This window comes from Canis lupus, chromosome 17 (genome assembly GCF_048164855.1).
Source record: "Canis lupus baileyi chromosome 17, mCanLup2.hap1, whole genome shotgun sequence".
In the NCBI taxonomy this organism is placed as follows: Eukaryota; Metazoa; Chordata; class Mammalia; order Carnivora; family Canidae; genus Canis; species Canis lupus.
This window is the reverse complement of record NC_132854.1, coordinates 61,728,451-61,748,871: the sequence shown is the minus strand read 5'-3', so window position 1 is coordinate 61,748,871 and position 20,421 is coordinate 61,728,451.

Here is a 20,421-nt window from a genome sequence, read left to right as displayed (position 1 = left end):
GTGGTCTAGTTTCATTCTTCTGAAGGTGGATGTCCCATTTTCCTACCACCAACTATTGAAGAGACTGTCTTTCTTCCAATGGATAGTCTTTCCCCCTTTATCGAATATTAGTTGAACATAAAGTTCTAGGTCTCTATTCTGTTCCATTGATCTATGTGTCTGTTTTTGTGCCAGTACCACACTGTCTTGATGACCACAGCTTTGTAGTACAGCCCGAAATCTGGCATTGTGATGCCTCTAGATATCGTTTTCTTTTTAAAATTCCCCTGGCTATTTGGGATCTTTCCTGATTTCACACAAATCTAAAAAAAATAATTTGTTCTAACTCTCTGAAGAAAGTCCATGGTATTTTGATAGGGATTGCATTAAACGTGTACATTGTCCTTGGTAACATTGACATTTTCATAATATTAATTCTGCCAATCCACGAGCACGGAATATTTTTCCATCTCTTTGTGTCTTCCTCAATTTCTTTCAGAAGTGTTCTATAGTTTTTAGGGTATATCCTTTACCTCCTTGGTTAGGTTTATTCCTAGGTATCTTAAACTTTTTGGTGCCATTGTAAATGAAATTGACTCCTTAATTTCTCTTTCCTCAGTCTCATTGTCAGTGTATAGATATGTCATTGATTTCTGGGCATTGAGTTTCTTTCTTGAAACGCTACCAAATTGCTGTATAAGTTCTAGCAATCTTGGGGTGGAGGCTTTTGGGTTTTCTAGGTAGAGTATCATGTCATCAGCAAAGAGGGAATGTTTGACTACTTCTTTGCCAATTTGAATGCCTTTAATGTCTTTTTGCTGTCTGACTGCTAAGGCTGGGACTTCCAGACTATGTTGAATAGCAGTGGTGAGTGGACATCCCTGTCTTGTTCCTGATCTTAGGGGAAAGGCCTCCAGTGCTGCCCCACTGAGAATGATACTTGCTGTGGGCTTTTCCTAGATTGCTTTTAAGATGACGAGAAATATTCCGTCTCTCCCTATGCTCTGAAGTGTTTTGATCAGGAATGGATGCTCTATTTTGTCAAATGCTTTCTCTGCATCTAATGAGAGGGTCATATGGTTCTTGGTTTGTCTCTTGCTGATATGATGAATCACATTGATTGTTTGACGAGTGTTGAACCAACCTGTGTTCCGAGGATAAATCCTACTTGGTCATGGTGAATAATTTTCTTAATGTACTTTTGGATCCTATTGTCTAGTATCTTGTTGAGAATTTTTGCATCCATGTTCATCAGGGCTACTGGTCTGTAATTCTCCTTTTTGGTGGGGTCTTTGTCTGGTTTTGGAATTAAGGTGATGCTGGCCTCATAGAACGAATTTGGAAGTACTCCATCTCTTTCTATCTTTCCAAACAGCTTTAGTAGGATAGGTATGGTTTCTTCTTTAAATGTTTGATAAAATTCCCCTGGGAAGCCATCTGGCCCTGGACTTTTGTGTCTTGGGAGGTTTTGGATGACTGCTTCAATTTCCCACTGGTTATTGGCCTGTTAAGGTTGTGTATTTCTTCCTGTCCCAGTTTCGGTAGTTTCTGGCTTTCCAGGAATGCATCCATTTCTTCTAGATTGCCTAATTTATTGGTGTATGGCTGTTCATAATATGTTTTTAAAATCGTTTGTATTTCCTTGGTGTTGGTAGTGACCTATCCTTTCTCATTCATGATTTTATTAATTTGAATATTCTCTCTCTTCTTTTTAATAAGGTTGGCTAATGGTTTATCTATCTTATTAATTCGTTCAAAGAACCAACTCCTGGTTCTGTTGATCTCTTCCAGAGTTCTTCTGGTCTCGATTTCCTTGAGTTCTGCTCGAATTTTAATTAACTCTATTCTTCTGTTGGGTGTAGGATCTATCTGCTTTTTTTTCCTCTAGCCTCTTTATGTGTAACGTTAGCTTTTGTATTTGAGTAGTTTCCCGTTTTTGAATAGATGCTTGTATTGTGATGTATTTCCCCTTTAGGACTGCTTTTGCTGCATCCCAAAGTTTTTGAATGGTTGTATGTTCATTCTCATTAGTTTCCATGAATCTTTTAATACTTACTTAATTTCCTGGTTGACCCTTTCGTCTTTTAGCAGGATGATCCTTCACTTCCACGTGTTTGAGCTCCTTCCAAACTTCTTGTTGTGATTTAGTTCTAATTCCAAGGCATTATGGTCTGAGAATATGCAGGGGACGATCCCAGTCGTTTGGTATTGGTTCAGACCCTATTTGTGACCCAGTATGTGGTCTATTCTGGAGAAAGTTCCATGTGCACTTGAGAAGAATGTGCATTCAGTTGAGTTTGGATGTAAAGTTCTGTAGATATCTGTGAAATCCATCTGGTCCAGTGTATCATTTAAAGCTCTCGTTTCTTTGGAGATGTTGTGCTTAGAAGACCTATCGAGGGTAGAAAGAGCTAGATTGAAGTCACCAAGTATAAGATAATTATTATCTAAGTATTTCTTCACTTTGGTTATTAATTGGTTTAAATATTTGGGAGCTCCCGCATTCAGGGCATATATTGAGGGTTGTTAAGTCCTCTTGTTGGATAGATCCCTTAAGTACAATTCAGTGTCCCTCTTCATCTCTGACTACAGTCTTTGGGGTAAATTTTAGTTTTTCTGATATAAGGATGGCTACCCCTGCTTTCTTTTGAGGACCATTTGAATGGTAAATGGTTCTCCAACATTTAATTTTCAGATTGTAGGTGTCCTTCTGTCTAAAATGAGTCTCTTGTAGACAGCAAATAGATGGGTCCTGTTTTTTATCCAGTCTGAAACCCTGCCCCTTTTGATGTGGTCATTAAGCCCGTTCACGTTCAGAGTTACTATGGACAGATATGAGTTTAGTGTCATCATGATGTCTATTCATTCCTTGTTTTTGTGGATTGTTCCACTGAACTTCTTAAAGGGGAATTTTAAGAGTCCCCCTTAAAATTTCTTGCAGAGTTGGTTTGGAGGTCACATATTCTTTCAGTTCCTGCCTGTCTTGGAAGCTCTTTATCTCTCCTTCCATTTTGAATGAGAGCCTTGCTGGATAAAGTATTCTTGGTTGCATGTTCTTCTCATTGAGGACCCTGAATATATCCTGCCAGCCATTTCTGGGCTGCCAGGTCGCTGTGGAGACGTCTTCTGTTACCCTAATTCTCCTCCCAATAAAGGTCAGGGATTTCTTGTCTCTTGCTGCTTTAAGGATCTTCTCTTTATCTTTGGAATTTGCAAGCTTTACTATTAAATGTCAGGTGTTGGACGGTTTTTATTGAGTTTAGCGGGGAATCTCTCTATTTCCTGGATCTGAATGCCTGTTTCCCTTCCTATATTTTGAAAGTTTTCAGGTATGATTTGTTCAAATACCTATTCTGGCCCTCTGTCCATTTTGGTGCCCTCGGGAACCCTAATTACATGTAGGTTTTTCTTCCTCAGGCTGTCGTTTATTTCCCTTAATCTGTCTTCCTGGTCTTTTAGTTGTCTGTCTCTTTTTACCTCAGTTTCTCTCTTTGCCATCAACTTGTCTTCTACGTCACTCACTTGTTCTTCCACCTCGTTAACCCTCATCCTTAGGACTGCTAGTTTGAATTGCATCTCATTCAATTGATTTTTAATTTCGGCCTGATTGGATCTAAATTCTGCAGTCATGAAGTCTTTTGAGTACTTTATGCTTTTTTTCTGCAGCCACCAGTAGCTGTATAATCGTGCTTCTGAATTGGCTTTCTGACATTGGATTTTAAATCAGATTTTGTAACTCTGTGGGAGAGAGGACTGTTTCTGATTCTTTCTTCTGAGGTGAGGTTTTCCTTCTAGTCATTTGCTCAGTGCAGTGACCAAAATCAAATTGTATTGGGAAAAGGAGAAAAAGAGAGGAGAGAAAGAAGGAAAGAAAAGAGAAAAAGAAAAAAGAATAAAGGAAGAAAGAAAAAAAGGGAATAAAAAGAGAAAGAAATAGAAAGAAAGGGGGGAAAATGGGTGGGGGAAGCAATCAGAAATAAAAAAACATGGGGGAGTATCTTCTGATTTTGTATACTTAAAGTCCCTTGACTTCCTCTGGAACTTGTCCGTCTAGCTGGTCTTCTAGGGGAGGGGCCTGTTGTACTGATTTTCAGGTGTTAGCACTTGGGGGAGCTGCTCTGTCCCCTGCCTGGTGCAGGGCTCAGTGAGGGTAGTATACCCTGTGAGGCACTAGGAGGAACAACCCCAGTGTCAGCGGCCAGCTCTGGAATCCTGTATTCAGTACCCACAGTAACTCCAGAGCAGTCCATCTCCAGGGCCTGGAGGCTCTGGGGTGGGGCCGCTGATCTGCTCAGCTCTGGGCAGGGACATCTTTGTTGTCCTGGGCCCCCTGGGCCTCTGCCTATCCTGGGGGAGGCCAAATCCTGGGCTGTGTCCTGGCGCCCTGTGCTCTGGAGCCTGCGCTGTTGGATTCGCACTCCTGGCTGTGCAGCCTTCTCTCCCCACAGCTGCCACCCAGCCCCTCTGAGCTGCTCCTGGTCGCGCAGCCCCCTCAGGGAGCCGCCGCCTGAGCACCTCCCAGTTGCTCCCAGAGCAGAGCAGCCCCCTCTGCACGGAGCCCCTTCCTCTGCCAGAGGCACCGCTGCCAAGCTGCTCCTGGGGCATGCAACCCCCTCCACGCAGAGCCCTGCCTGAGACCCTCTGAGCTGCTCCCAAGTCAGTGCATGTGCCCTGCAGCCCTTAGGGAGCTTGGTGCACTCTCCTGGGACTGCAGGTGTCTGTTAGTGTACCAGGGAGCCCGTGGGTATTGCCGCCCTCCTGGGGTCCTGCTCTGAATCCCTGCAACCGCCATTCCACCCAGGAAGTTTGGTGCAGAACTTGCTTCTCTGGGACAGAGCTCACCTGACCGGGGGGCACTTGGCCTGGCCTTAGCCTGGCTCCTCGTGGGGCCCTTCCCCCTTGGATGCCTTTTGTTTCTTTATTTCTTTTTCCCCGTCTTCCTACCTTGATAGAAGCCTGAACTTTTCTCACTGTAGCATTCGATCTGTTCTCTGTTTAAATCTCAGGCTGAATTCCTAGATTTTCAGGATGATGTGACGGTTTTCTAGGTAATTTGGTGGGGACAGGTGACTTGGGACCCTAATCTTCCGCCATCTTGCCCCTCCTCCTCTATGTTGCCTTTTAGCTTTGGTAATTTCATTCACTTTGCAGAAACTTTTCAATTTGATGAAGTCCCAATAGGATTTTTGCTTTTGTTTCCCTCACCTCAGAGGCATATCTACAAAGAAGATCCAATATCCAATGTCAAAGACGTTGTTGTCTATCTTTTCTTCTTTTTATACTTTCAGGTCTCACATTTAGGTCTTTCATTCATTTTGAATTTATTTTTGATATATATGGTGTAAGAAAGTGGTCCAGTTTCATTCTGCATTTGGCTGCCTGGTTTTCCCAACACCATTTGTTCTTATCCTGGGGTCAGGGTTAGGGTTTGTTGAAGAGACTGTCTTTGTGCCATTGGATATTCCTTCCTGCTTTTTTGTCCATTATGGGTCATAGATACATGTTTGTATCTTGTTTTGGCTTTCTATTCTGTTCTATTGATCTAAGTGTCTCCTGCTGGGAGAACCCTGATTGCTGATTCAATTTCTTTGCTGGTTAACTGTCTGTTCAAATATCTTATTTCTTCATTTTTCATTTTTGCTAGGTTATATATTTCTAGGAATTGATCTATTTCTTCCAGGTTCTAGGTTGCTGGCATATAATTTTTCATCATATTCTCTTATAATTGTTTGTATTTCTCTAGTGCTGGTTGTTATTTCTCTTTTCTCATTTGTGATTTTATTTGGGTCCTTTCTCTTTTTATCTTTTTTCTTTTTTAAAGATCTTATTTATGTATTCATGAGAGACACAGAGAGGCAGAGGTATAGGCATAGGGAAAATGAGGCTCCATGCGGGGATCCTTATGTGGGACTTGATTCCCCAGGACCCCGGGATCATGACCTGAGCCAAAGCACATGTTCAACCACTGAGGCACCCAGGTGCCTTTCTGATTCAATTCCTTTGCTAGTTATGGGTCTGTTCACATTTTCTATTTTTTCCTGTATCAGTTTTTCTTGTTTGCACATTTCTAGGGATTTGTCCATTTCTTCCAGGTCTCCCAGTTTGTTAGCATATAGTCTTTCATAGTATGCCCTTATAATTTTCTTATTTTTCTGGTGTTGATTGTGAACACTTTTCTCTCATTTGTGATTTTATTTATTTAGGTCTTTTCTCTTTTCTCATTGATAAGGCTGGCTAGGGCTTGATCCATTCTATTAATTATTTTGAAGAACCAGCTCTTAGTTTCGTTATTCCATTGTACTGTTTTTTTTTAAATTTCTGTATTGTTTATTTCTGCTCTCATCTTTATTTTTCCCTTTCTTCTGTAGGCTTTAGGCTTTGTTTCCAATTCCTTTTCCAGCTCATTAAGGTGTAAGGTTAGGTTGTGTATTAGACAATTCTTGTGTCCTGAGATAGGCCTGTATTGCTATGTACTTCCCTCTTTGGGCTGCCTTTGCTACATCCCAGAGGTTTGGAGAAACATGTTTTCATTTTCATTTGTTTTAAATTTCCTCGTTTATTTCCTGGTTGCTCCATTCATTCTCTAGTAGGATGTTCATAATCTCCATGTATTATTGGTCTGTCCAATTTTTTTTCTTACTGTCGACCACGAGTTTCATAGCGTCCTGGTCCAAAAATGTACAAGGGGTGATATCAACCTTCTTGTACCTGTTGTACCTCTTGAGGGCTGATTTGTGGCCCATGATATGACCTGTTCTGGAGAATGTCCCATGTGCACTTGAAAGGAATGTGTATTCTGCTTTAGGAAGAAATGTTCAGACTATATCTGTTGAGTCCCTGTGGTCCAGTGTGTCAAGGCTATTGTTCCCCTGTTGATTTTCTGCATAGACGATCGGTCCATTGCCATAAGTCGGTAGGTGTTAAAATCCCCTGTCAGTGTATTATTATCAGTGAGTTCCTGTACGTTTGTTGGTAATTGGTTTCCATATTTAGGTACTCCCATGTTGGCAGCATAAATGTTTAGTTGTTTGATCCTGATAGAGAGTCTTTTTAACTATGAAATAATGCCCTTCTTCATCACTTCTTACAGTATTTGTTCTTTCTTTTTTGAGATTAAATATTTTATTTATTTATGCATGAGAGATACACAGAGAAGCAGAGACAGAAACTTAGGCTGAGGGAGAGAGGCTCCCCAAAGGGATGCCGATGTGGGACTCAATCCTGGGATCATAGGAACACACCTTGAACCAAAGGCAGATGCTCAACCACTGAGCCTCCAGGGGAACCCCAGGGTTTGGTTTCAAATCTAGTTTGTCTAATATAAGTATTGGTCCTCCAGCTTTCTTTTCATAACCATTAGCGTGATAGATGATTTTCCATCCCCTGACTTTCAATCTGCTGTTGTCTATAGGTCTAAGGTGAGCATCTCGTAGGCAGCATACCGACAGACCTTGTTTTTTTAATAACAATTTTATTTTTGAGAGCATGAGAGAGAGAGAGAGAGAGAGAGAGAGGCAGAAAATTAGGCCAAGAGTGAAGCAGGCTACCCACCAGCAGCCCAATATGGGACTCGATCCCAGACTCTGGGATCACACCCTGAGTCAAAGGCAGAGGCTCAACCCCTGAGCCACCCAGGCATCCCGGATCCTGTTTTTTAAGGCACTCTGATACCCTATATCTTTTGATTGGAGCATTTAGTATCAGCATTCAGAGTGCTTATTCAAAGATATGAACTTTGTGCCTTTGTGTTACCGGTACAGTTGGTGTTTCTGGTGACGTTCTCTGGTCCTTTCTAGTCTTTGTTGCTTTTGGTCTCTTTTTTCCCCCACTAGAATACTCCCTCTTAAAATTCCTTACTGGAATTTTTTAGCGGTCATGAACTCCTTTATACTTTGCCTTTCTGGGAAAATCTTTCTCTCTATCCTGAATGACAGCCTTGCTGAAGAAAGAATTCATACAAATTGGACTCCTATAAAAAGAAATTTAAAAACATAAATTTTGTTATTATGATTGAGGAAAATGGCATTTAGGAGGAAAAGCAGAAGATGAAAGAGAGGAGGAAAGATTTCACCATCCATAGCCTTCACAGGGACCTGGTGTCCTTTCCTAGGAGCCCCCCTGCCTCCGTAGGATGCTTCCTGCCCCTCTGTGCTCCTTTTAGGAACACAGCAGGCACATCTCCATGCCTCCAGCACCTCTGCAGTCATGGTTTATAGCGTCTTTCAGGTATCCTATTGGGAACCACGGTGTCATGTATTTAACCATCCAGCTGCTGTTTGACAGCATTGGGGGGATTCTGACTTTTGTTGGTTGTAGGATGTGTGTGTGTCTATCACATGAAGCTATCACGTGCAGCTATCAAAACCTCTGGCTGGGTAACCCAAACGCTGAAATGGTTGGTACAACATCATTTCTGGTGCTGATGCTGGGTGGCTAGCTGGGCTCTCCTGGCTGACCCAGGGCTCGCTCCTGTAGTGAATTTCAGCTGGAGGGTCAGCTGAGTTGGAAGGTCTGGCTCGGCCACATTCCCATGTCAGGCAGTGGGTCTTGCCGAGCGCCAGCTGTTTCTCTTCTCCCCGATGTCTCTCCAGAAGGGTGTCAGACCTCGGGGCCGCCCTGGGGGGAGCTCCTGAGGAGCCGGGTGGCCATGGCAGGGAGCCCTGAGGCTGCCAGTGTGTGGAAGTCGGGGTGGTAATGGGGCTGGGGTTCCTCAGTCCTCTGTGCTACCTGGCTTTCAGGCTGAGCCCCATGCTCACCCAGCCCCTACTCACTAGGGCGAGGAGTGTGTCCTCCACACGCTGGTGTGATAGATCCAGCACCTCAAGGTGTGCACGCTGAGTCCACCTGGTGAGCGTTGCCCAGGTGTGCGAGCTGCAAGTTGGGACACAGGAAATTTAACAAAAATCCCCTACCCCTGGACAAGCAGAGCAGGACTGATTCCATTTTGTGCTACACCTGCCACCTCCCCTATGACGCCCACATGACCAGCTTATGGCTTAAGGCGCTGCCCCACCCAAGTCAAGCTGCTGGGCAGACCCTAATCGGAAATCAGCTCATAACAATGTAACCCTACTTTGTGTCCCCCAAAACTGCGCACCGATTCTGACCAAAGTAATAGGCCAGCTCAAGTGGATACTATAGGGTAAGGTGTAATTCAATCAGCCACCTGCGTGTAGACCGACATGACTGTGCAAATTTCTGCATATCCCACGGTCCACTGACCCTATAAATCTGCTATGCCTCTTAGTCTCAGGGTCCAAGTCCCTGCTCCGCTGTGTCCGGTGTACTTGTACCCAAGCTCCAGCTTGTAGAGAAATCCTCAGGAGTTTCCACCGGTGTCAGCTCTTTGGTGGTTTCTCAGATTCGCAGTCTTGGGCACAACACAAGGGCCTGCTGTCCTGACATCCCTTCCAGGGCCACGCTGAGCACCCCACAGGCCCTCTGTGCCCCAGGCACACTGGCATGGGGATGCGGGGAGGGTAGTACATGCCCCAGAACCGGGCCAGCCCCGGCCTCCTGGACGGAGGGAGCACAGACCTCCCAGGTCGCTTTGCACAGACCCTGGTGACCTGAGGTTCCCTGGCTGTCACTCTGTCCTAGCCCATTCTGGTTCATGGGGCACAGGCTGAGTCCCAGTATAGTCTGTGGGTTCCTGACCCTGGCGTCTGGCCGCCCCTGGAAGGCACGTGGGGACGTCAGCTGTGTGTGCCTTGCTGTGCCCCCTGCAGGGGCTGTTTGGGGCCTGGGTGATGCCCCCTCCTCCTCTCTGTGGGTCTCTCCACGCCCCGTGCACAGAGTTCTGGGAGACACAGAAAAGGGCTGGCTGTGCATTTTCACACCACAACACTTTATTGACTTTCTACAGTAAATGGGCTCAGAGCCGTAGGTGCGTGCCTTCACCTGGGGAGGGAGACCTTTCTGTCCTTTACAGGAGGACAAGAATCACATGGGTTGGGGGTCGAGTGCTGGAGTCCCCCACCTGGGAGCATGTGTGGACTCCGGGTGAGGGCGTGTGTCCTGAGGTTTCAGCCTGAGAGACTGTTCTGAGGACAGCAGAGCTGAACTGGACCTGTAGCTCATGGGCTCCTGTGCTGGGTTCCCGCAGGGCAGCTGGAGCCCGGCCTCGGGCCCCCTGGGGCCCCAGTATCTGGAGGAGCTTGCCTCCTGGTGTGGGTGCGGGTGGTGCCCACCGGCTTACCCTTGCTCTCCCCACCCTGGGGTGTACCGGGATCATCAGGGCTGCCCTAGGTCAGCGACCTGGATCTGTGGGTCACGCCCAGGGCCCAGGAGGCCATATCCAGCTGTGAGAGGGCTCGCTCAGCGTGGGGCCAGAATCCAGGGCTGCCCAGGGCCATGGGGGGCTGGAACCCATTAGTCTTTGTGTTGGGCCTGGGGGGGGCCCAAATCAACCCAGGCCCACAGATCCTGGTGCCAGGGCAGCCCAGGTCCCACTGGGTTAGGGGCTGTTGTCCTGTGCAGGGTGTTTCGCCCTCCAGGAGGGAGAGTGGGCAGAGGCAGGGCACAGTGGGTCCTTTGCACCACCCACCTGCACCCACTCTGTTGGGGACTCCATGCCTTCCCTCCTCCCTGCAACCCCTGTGTGCTCTATTGGACACCCGGTCTTCTGATGGGAGCAGGGTATCCAGAGAACCCCAGGGAGGCTAAGCATGTCCCACAGGGGCACCTGCACCGGGCTTGCTGGGATTCTGGTGCTGATGCTGGGTGGCTAGCTGGGCTCTCCTGGCTGACCCGGGGTTCGCTCCTGTAGTGAATTTTAGCTTGAGGTTCAGCTGAGTTGGAAGGTCTGGCTCGGCCACATTCCCACATCTGGCAGTGGGTCTTGCCGAGCGCCGGCTGCTTCTCTTCTCCCTGATGCCTCTCCAGAAGGGTGTCAGACCTTGTGGCTGCCCTGGGGGGAGCTCCTGAGGAGCGGGGTGGCCATGGCAGGGAGCCCTGAGGCTGCCTGTGTGTGGAGGTCGGGGTGGGGACGGGGATGGGGTTCCTCAGTCCCCTGTGCTGAGGCTCCATCTGTGGGGGCCGATGGTGTGGGACCAGGGGCATGATGGTGGTGGAATGTGGGGGATGGTGTATGGGGATGGTGTTGGGGTGTAGTGTGGGTTAGGATTGTGTGGGGCTGTGTGGCTGTGAGGGGGTTGGTGTTATGTGGAATGTCATTGGGGATGATGATGTAGGGGGATGATGTGAGGGTGGGGAATGAGCAGGATGGCGTGGGGGGGCCTGCGGACACAGGGCATCCCCTTCCTCTAAGATGCACAAGGAGACATATACACTTAAAGGAGACCCCAGTCTGGGGTTTCCTGTGACACCTGCCCCTGTGGCACCGTGTGGTCAGTGCAGGGCCCTGGCTGGACCAGGGGCATTATCTGGGGGTCATCATACTATGTATGTTTTCAAATTGTCTCAAATGAAATGCATAGAATTTAGAAATATATAAAGCACCGAGAGTGGGTGTCACTCTGACCCGTCCGACCCTCATGGGATTGATGTGTGTCCTGCTCCAGCCGCGGCCATGCCGCCTGACCCCCAGGTCTGGTTCCTGCCCCCCATGTCCCCCACCCCATCCCCTGCTTCTCAGGGTGCCATCCCTCCCCCTTTGGGGTTCAGCTCCCATGGCAACCACTGGAGGCCCCATCCAATTGGCCTCCTCATCCCAGAGGCCCCGGGGTTGGGGGCATGTGGGTCATCCCCATCACCCTACCATGGAGCGGTGTGTTGTTGGCTGCTGTTGCTCCCCCCGGCTTCAGAAGCCCCGTTTTCCCTACCCAGAAGCCCCCAGGCCTCCCCTGGGGCCCCTAAGGCCCCTGGCCCAGCAGCCTCACCTGACCCCCTAGCAGGCCCAAAACATAGTGTGGCTGCCGAACGTCCTGTTGACGTCCAGGTCTACCTGCGTGATGTCCCTGGAGGAGACCAGGGCCTCCTCCTTCATTTCCTGTGGGAAAACTGGGAAGCAGGAGCCCGAGTCAGGGATACAGACCCCGACCTGTCACGAGCTGCCATGCTGGGCAGGGAGACCTGGGGCCACCATGGGAGTGTGTCCGACCGAAAACTCTTTCCTTCCTCTGGGAGGCCAGGCATGGCGAAAGTGACCGTGACACCTGTGTCCACAGAAGAGCTCCCAAGCCCCCGGGTCTCCGCCGTTTCTCTCAGAACCCTGCGTTCACTCTACCTGCGTCCAAGCTTCTTTTGGTTTTGGTTTTTTATCTCAGACTGTTGTGCCCAAGATTGCGAATCTGAGAAACCACTAAGGAGCCGACACCGATGCAAACACACGATGGTTGATTCCCACACTCGAGCTTGCGTCCAAGTACACCCGACACAGGGAGCATGGACTTGACCCCGAAGTAGGTTTTAGCTTAGTTTTAAGGGCTGGTCTCGGGGACCTCCACAGGGCTGGGGCAATTCCTCAAGTTCTGTTTACATTTTGATATGGGGCCTTCAAGGGCATTGAGCTCTGTTCTCATTCTAATATGGGGCTTCTGGGACCTTAAGCTGTAAGGTGTTTTTTTCTTTTTTTCCTGTAACTGAAGTAATGTAAATTTTAGCTCTTATTCACAGGGGCATGGGATGGCAGTACTTGTGCTAACAGTGAACTTAAAGTGGAGCCGCCTCAATTTTATCAGCCTCCACACAGACAAGTTACTGAAGTTTAAAACTCCAAATTTTAGGGGCTGCTCTGGTGGAGACCTGTTCTCTTCCTGCCCGGGAGGGTGTCCTCGCACTCCTGGCCTTTGCTGGCCTGTCACAGGAACTGGGCCCTGTGACTGCACAGGGGTTTGCAGCTTATGGCCACACAGGGCAGACAGCTGGCCCGAGCCCCGCTGCTCTCAGCCGGGTTCCTGCTCCTGTGCCTGGGAACAGTTGACGCCACCATCCTTGGGACCCCTGGGATCCTGAGCCCACCCTGTCGCTCCAGGGACTGCCCCCCAATTCTCCACTGAACACCTTAAGGCTGGTGTGTACCCCACTCTAGGAGACTTCTGAAAGTTCACATTTTGTGCTCTGCTGCATATAATATTGTGCGTAGAACCATCAGCTGGCTCCCTGCCCTTGTGGGATCCGGGGCTATGTCTCCCCAAGATAAACTGATTGATTTTTTTTAAGATTTTATTTTTCTGTAATCTCTACAGCCAACATTGGGCTTGAACATGCTACCCCAAGAACAAGAGTCCCATGTTCTTACGAACCACACTGAGCCAGTTAGTCTCCCTTTGATTGATTGATACATGTTAATTGAAGCAGGGGTGTTGCATGTGTCAGGGCAGAAACTGAGCCCACGCTTTGAGGTATGGTGGAGTCATTTGGACCTTGATCAATGTTAAAGAAACCATAGCTTCCCTGGGAGCCCAAGGAGCAGGGACCACATACGTGAAAATTTGATAATTTCCTTTTCTGTAGTAGTTATCTTACTGACTATTTATTTAAAGTGCTATTCAATGGTAAATGTCAATCTAGGATTGGGATACAGTGAGAACGTTCTAGGATTCAGAGGTTACTAAAGCTCCCCGTCAAGGACTCAATGTTCCAGTTCAATGCAGAGATAGGCAAGGAAGCAAGGAGTTATGAAACATGGCACTGGGGTGCCTGGCTGGCCTGGTTGGGGTATCTTGAACTCAGGGTTATGAGTTTGAACACCGTGTTGGGTATAGACAGGACATAAAATTAAAATATTAACAAATAATAAATGGATGAACAAATAAAGCATGATATCAAAGGTAAGTGCTTGCTTATGTCTCACCTGCGACCTATTCTTGATCACCCCACTTGCACTACTTGGCCCAGATAATGTCCTCCACAAGGGCAGTCCCGCCCAAGTGGAAGTGGGCATCTTTCATTGTAAGACCTGTGGTTCCCCTCGTTATGCAGGGAGAGAAGAGCCATGAAGGCACGAGTTCTGGGGATCAGCATATACCTAGAAAATGATCGTTTCTGAACCCGGTAGCCAGAGCTCAGCCTCCTTTTAGGACCAGATATCATAAAGAACCCTCTTTGGTCATTGGTTTGGATGCAGGGTGGAGGGTAAACTAGAATTAGGAAGAACAAAGGAGGAGGAAATCCAGAAGCTGAAAGGAGGAAAGATTTCTCAATCCGTAGCCTTCACAGGGACCTGGTGTCCTTTCCTAAGAGGGGCCCCCCCATTGAAGTATGCTTCCTGCCCCTCTGCTCTCCTTGTTGGAACCCAGCAGGCACATCTCCGTGCCTCCAGCACCTCTGCAGTTGTGATTTATAGCGTCTTCCATGTATCCTACTGGGGACCATAGCGTCATGTATCTAACCATTCGACTGCTGTTTGACAACATTGGGGGATTCCGACTTTTGTTGGTTTCGATGTGTGTGTGTGTGTGTCTATCACATGCAGCTATCACGTGCAGCTATCGGATCCTCTGGCTGGGTCTCCCAAACACCGAAATGGTTGGCAGAACATCATTTCTGGTGCTGGTGCTGGGCAGCTAGCTGGACTCTCCTGGCTGACCCAGGGCTGGCTCGTGCAGTGACTTTCCGCTGGAAGCTCAGCTGAGCTGGAAGGTCTGGCTCAGCCACATTCCCATGTCCGGCAGTGGGTCCCGCTGAGCGCCAGCTGCTTCTCTTCTCCCCGATGCCTCTCCAGCAGGGAGCCAGACCTCGGGGCCGCCCTGGGGGGATCTCCAGAGGCGCCAGGTGCCCATTACAGGGAGCCATGGGGCAGCCTGTGTGTGGGAGTAGGGGTGGTGATGGGGCTGGTGTTCCTCGGTCCCCTGTGCTGCCTGGCCTTCATGCCGAGCCCTATGCTCACCCATCCCCTACTCACTAGGGCGAAGAGGGTGCCCTGTACACGCTGGTGTGAGAGATCCAGCACCACAAGGTGTGCACACTGAGTCCACCTGGTGAGGGTGGCCCAGGTGCATGAGCTGCAAGTGTGGGACCCAGGAAATTTAACAAAAATCCCCTACACCTGGACAAGCAGAGCAGGACTGATTCCATTTTGTGCTACAACTGCCACCTCCCCTATGACCCCCACATAACCTGCTTATGTCTTAAGGTGCTGCCTCAACCCAGTCAAGCCGCTGGGCACACCCTAATCGGAAATCGGCTCATAACAATGTAACCCTGCTTTGTGCCCGCCAAAACTGCACGCCGATTCTGACCAAAGTAATAGGCCAGGTCAAGTGGAACTATAGGGTAAGGTGTAATTCAATCGGCCACCTGTGTGTGGACCAACACGACTGTGCAACTTTCTGTGTATCCCATGGGCCACTGGCCCCTTTAAAGCTGCTACGCCTCTTAGTCTCAGGATCCAAATCCCTGCTCCGCTGTGTTGGGTGCACTTGGACTCAAGCTCCAGCTTGTAAAGAAATCCTCGGGAGTTGGGATCCCTGGGTGGCGCAGCGGTTTGGCGCCTGCCTTTGGCCCAGGGCGCGATCCTGGAGACCCGGGATCGAATCCCACATCGGGCTCCCGGTGCATGGAGCCTGCTTCTCCCTCTGCCTGTGTCTCTGCCTCTCTCTCTCTCACTGTGTGCCTATCATAAATAAATTTAAAAAAAAGTTATTAAAAAAAAAAAAAGAAATCCTCGGGAGTTTGCATCGGTGACAGCTCATCGGTGGTTTCTTGGATTTGCAATCTTGGGCACAACACAAGGGCCTGCTGTCCTAACATCCCTTCTAGGGTCACGCTGTCAGCCCCACAGGCCCGCTGTTCCCCAGGCACACAGGCACAGAGATGCGGGGAGGGGAGGAAGTACCCCAGAAACCAGCCAGCCCCGGCCCCCTTGACAGAGGGAGCAGAGACATCCCAGGTCACTTTACAGAGACCCTGCTGACATGAGGCTCCGTGGCTGTCACTCTGTCCCAGGACCTCCTGGCCTTTGGGGCACAGGCTGAGTCCCAGTATAGTTTGTGGGGTCCTGACCCTGGCATCTGGCCGCCCCTGGAAGGCACGTGGGGATGTCAGCTGTGTGTGCCTTACGGTGCCCCTGCAGGGGCTGTTTGGGGACTGGGTGGTGCCCCCTCTTCCACGCGGGGTCTCTGTGGGTCTCTCCATGCCCCGTGCACAGAGTTCTGGGAGACACAGAAATGGTCTGGCTGTGCATTTTCGCACCACAACACTTTATTGACATTCTACAGCAAACGGGCTCAGAGTGGAGGGTGTGCGCCTTCCCCTGTGGAGGGAATGTCTGTCCTTTAGGGGAGGGCAAGAATCACATGGGTGGGGTGCGAGTCCTGGAGTCTCCCACCAGGGAGCACGTGTGGACCTCGGGTGGGGGCGTGTGTCCTAAGGTTTCAGCCTGAGAGATGGCTCTGAGGACAGCAGAGCTGACCTTGACCTGCAGCTCATGGGTTCCTAGTTGGGTCCCCACAGGGCAGCTGGACCCCAGCCACAGGCCCCCTGGGGCCCCAGCACCTGGAGGAGCCAGCCTCCTGGTGTGGGTGCGGGTGGGGCCTACCGGCCCACCTCTGCTCTCCCCAACCTTGGGTGTCTCGGGATCCCCAGGGCTGCCCTAGGTCAGCGACCTGGATCCGTGGGGCATGCCCAGGGCCCAGGAGGCCACATCCAGCTATGAGAGGGCTCGCTCAGAATGGGGCCAGAATCCAGCACTGGACAGGGCCATGGGGGGCTGGATCCCATTAGTCTTTTTGTTGGGACTGGGGCGGGGGCTCAAATCACCCCCGCCCTCACAGAGCCCGGGGCCAGGCCAGCCCAGATCCCCCTGGGTTAGGGGCTGGCATCCTGTGCAGTGTAAGCCGCCCTCCAGGAGGGACAGTGGCGGAGACAGGGCACAGTGCGTCCTCTGCACCACTCACCTGCACACACCCTGTCGGGGGCTCCCTGTCTTCCCTCCTCCCTGCAACCCCTGGGTACTCTATGGGACACCCGAGCTTCTGATGGGAGCAGGGTATTCAGAGAACCCCGGGGAGGCTGAGCATGTCCCACAGGGGGCACCTGTACCGGGTCCTTGCTGGGGGCCGAAAGTGTGGGGGTTGAAGGTGTAGGGGCAGGAGTATGATGGTGGTGGATGGTGTAGGGCAGATGGTGTTGGGGTATAATGTGGGTGGGGATTGTGTGGGGCTGTGTGGGTTTGAGGGGGATGGTGTAGGTGGGATGCCATTGGGGATGATGATGTAGGGGGATGGAGTGGGAGTGGGGAATGAGGGAGATATCGTGGAGGGTCTGCGGACACAGGGCATCTCCTCCACGAAGATGCACAAGGAGACATCTACACTTAAAGGCGACTCCAGTCTGGGGTTTGCTGTGACCCCTGCCCCTGGGGCCGGGTGTGGACAGTGCAGGGCCCTGGCTGGACCGGGGGCATTATCTGGAGTTCATCATACTATGTGTGTTTTCAAATTTCTAATTGTCTCAAATCAAATGCATAGAATTTAGAAATATAGAAATCACCGAGAGTGGGTGTCACTCTGACCCGTCCGACCCTCATGGGATCGAAGTGTGTCCTGCTCCAGCTGTGGTCATGCCGCCTGGCCCCCAGGTCCAGTTCATGCCCCTCACGTACCGACCCCATCTCCTACTTCTCAGGGGGCAGCCCCTCTCCCCTTTGAGGTTCAGCTCTCATGGCAAGCCCTGGAGGCCCCATCCCAGTTGCCTCCTCATCCCCGAGGCCCCGGGGGTGTGGGCATAGAGGTCATCCCCAACACCCTACCATGGTGCGGTGTGTTGTTGTCTGCTGTTTTGCCCCCTGCCTCAGAAGCCCCGTTTTTCCTACCCAGAATCCCCCGGTCCTCCACTGGGTCGTGATCCCCCTTGGCCCCTCAACCTCACCCTACCCCTTAGTAGTCCCAAAATATGATGTGACTGCTGAGCGTCCTGTTGACGTCCAGGTCCACCTGCGTGATGTCCCTGGAGGAGACCAGGGCCTCCTCCTTCATTTCCTGCAGGAAAACTGGGGAGAAGGAACTGGCATCAGGGACACAGACCCCGACCTGTCACCAGGTGCTCTCCTGGGCAGGGAGCCCTGGGGCCACCATGGGAGTGTGTCCTGCCAAAACCTCCTTCCTTCCCCTGGGAGGCTGGGGACGGCGGGAGTGCCCACCGTGCCTGTGGAACTTTGTGAGGGCCTGTGCCCAGCTGTTGTGGGCGGGGAGGTGACTGAGGGTCAGCATGGGTGGGAGGGGACAGGAGGTCAGTCCAGGTGGGGAGGGGTCAGGGGGGTGTTGTGCCCAAGATGGCGAATCCAAGAAACCACTAAGGAGCCGACACTGATGCAAACACACGAGGGTTGTTTTACAAACTCGAGCATGGGTTCAAGTATATGCCACACAGTGGAACAGGGACTTGGACCCCCAGGAGGGTTTTAGCTTAGTTTTAAGGGCTGGTCTCAGGGACCTCCAGAAGGGCTGGAGCAATTCCTCAAGTTCTGTTTACATTTTGATGTGGGGGCTTCAAGGGCATTGAGCTCTCTTCTCATTCTAATTGGGGTTTCCAGCCCTTTGCTTAGGCTCAGTTTTTATTCTATTGTGGGGCTTTCTAATACAAGCTGTAAACTTTGTTTTTTTACAGTAACTGAAATAATGCAAATTTCAGCTCTTCTTCACAGGGGCCTGGGATTGCTGGATGTGTGCTAATACTGAACTTAAAGTAGAATGGCTGTAATGTTCTCGGCCTCCATGCATCCCATCCCGTCCTATCTAGCTCATGCCCCCCTCCCTGGAGCTCCTAAGAGAGAAATTGCAAATGACCTCAGCGTGGCTACCTGTGTGGTGGGACAGGCCCAGGGATTTGAGATCAGGAAGAACTGGGGCACGGGCATCCTGGCTGTGCAGCAGGATTCGATGCTGCAGACTCTTATTCCCTAAGGCTATCTTGACAACTGACTTTGTACATAGAAAACCTCTCCTTTGTCTTTAAAAGTGCAGGAGCGAGTTAAAGCATTTTTTATCTGCCCATCTGATTGCTCAGATTCCACTCTGAGACATATTTCCTGTTAATAAGGATAATTTACTATCCATAATACTATGGTTAAAATATTCAGACACAAGTAATTCAAAGGGATGAGTGTTTCTCATCTCTTTCTTCACAGCTCAGTCACTCATCAGGAAATGCATCTTTATGGATGTGGAAATAATTGAGAGACATTAGTACCAATGGTCCTATTATTATGTGAAGGATTCTTCCCTGAGATTCTTCCCCTGTTTCTACTGACACTGAAACACTGTGAACTCTTTGGAAGTCAAATGTCAAGGAAATAAATGTTATACATTGCTAATTTTTTTTTTTAATTCTTATTTATTTATGATAGTCACAGAGAGAGAGAGAGAGAGAGGCAGAGACATAGGCAGAGGGAGAAGCAGGCTCCATGCACCGGGAGCCCGACGTGGGATTCGATCCCGGGTCTCCAGGATCGCGCCCTGGGCCAAAGGCAGGCGCCAAACCGCTGCGCCACCCAGGGATCCCCTATACATTGCTAATTTTAAATGCACTTGCAATATGGTATCTATTATAATAGAAGTATTTTTATCTGATTTTTGCTATTTATTATCCTTTACTGCTCAGGTTGAGGAGGCATTATACGTGTTCATAAGTGTTTTTCTTTCCTTCTGATATAAAATTCTTACTTTGTTCCCATCGAAGGAACTTTTTAAGAATAAGGCAAAAGATAATTCACCGATTCTTAAAATCTCTTCACATTGGAGCCTGATTCATTTAAGTCAATTTTCAAATTAAATCTTATTTCTTAGAAGGAAAACAAAGATTTATAGGGAAATTGAGAAGATAGTACAGAGAATTCTCATGTACTTGCACGCAATTTCTCCAATTATTGATATCTTATATCAGTATGGTACAAATATTAGCTAATGAATCAATATTAAAATTTTCACAATAACCAAAGAGCATACTTTATTCAGATTTCCTTAGTTTTTGCTAAATCACCATCCCTCATACCACACTCCATTTGGCCTCATGTTTTCTTAGGCTCCTCTGGATTGTGACAGTCTTTCAGCCTTTCCTTGTTGAACTGGAACAGTTTGACAAGTAGAGTATTTTGTAAAATTTCCCTCAATTGGGACATGTCTGTTGTTTTTCTCATGATTGAGCTGTTTTTGTGGATTATATACAGAGATATACTGCCATTTTTATTATATCATATAAAGGTTAGATACTATCAACAAGAGTTATCAGTCTTGGTATCGATCTGATCATCTTGCTGAGGTAGTGTTTGTTGGTTTCTCCGTAGTAAAGTGATCCTTTTATTATTATTATTATTATTATTATATTATTATTATTATTATATTATTATTATTATTTTAAGTTTTTCATAATATATTTTGTAGAAGGAAGTTACTATGTGTATTCCACACATAAGATTGGGAAGCTATGCTCAGGAACTTGAGGGTGGAATGTCTGCACAAATTGTTGGAAAATCTTCTACATGGGAGATTTCTCTTCCCTCTGGGTTTGTTTGTGTCTTTTTCAAAGATGCTATTTATTTAT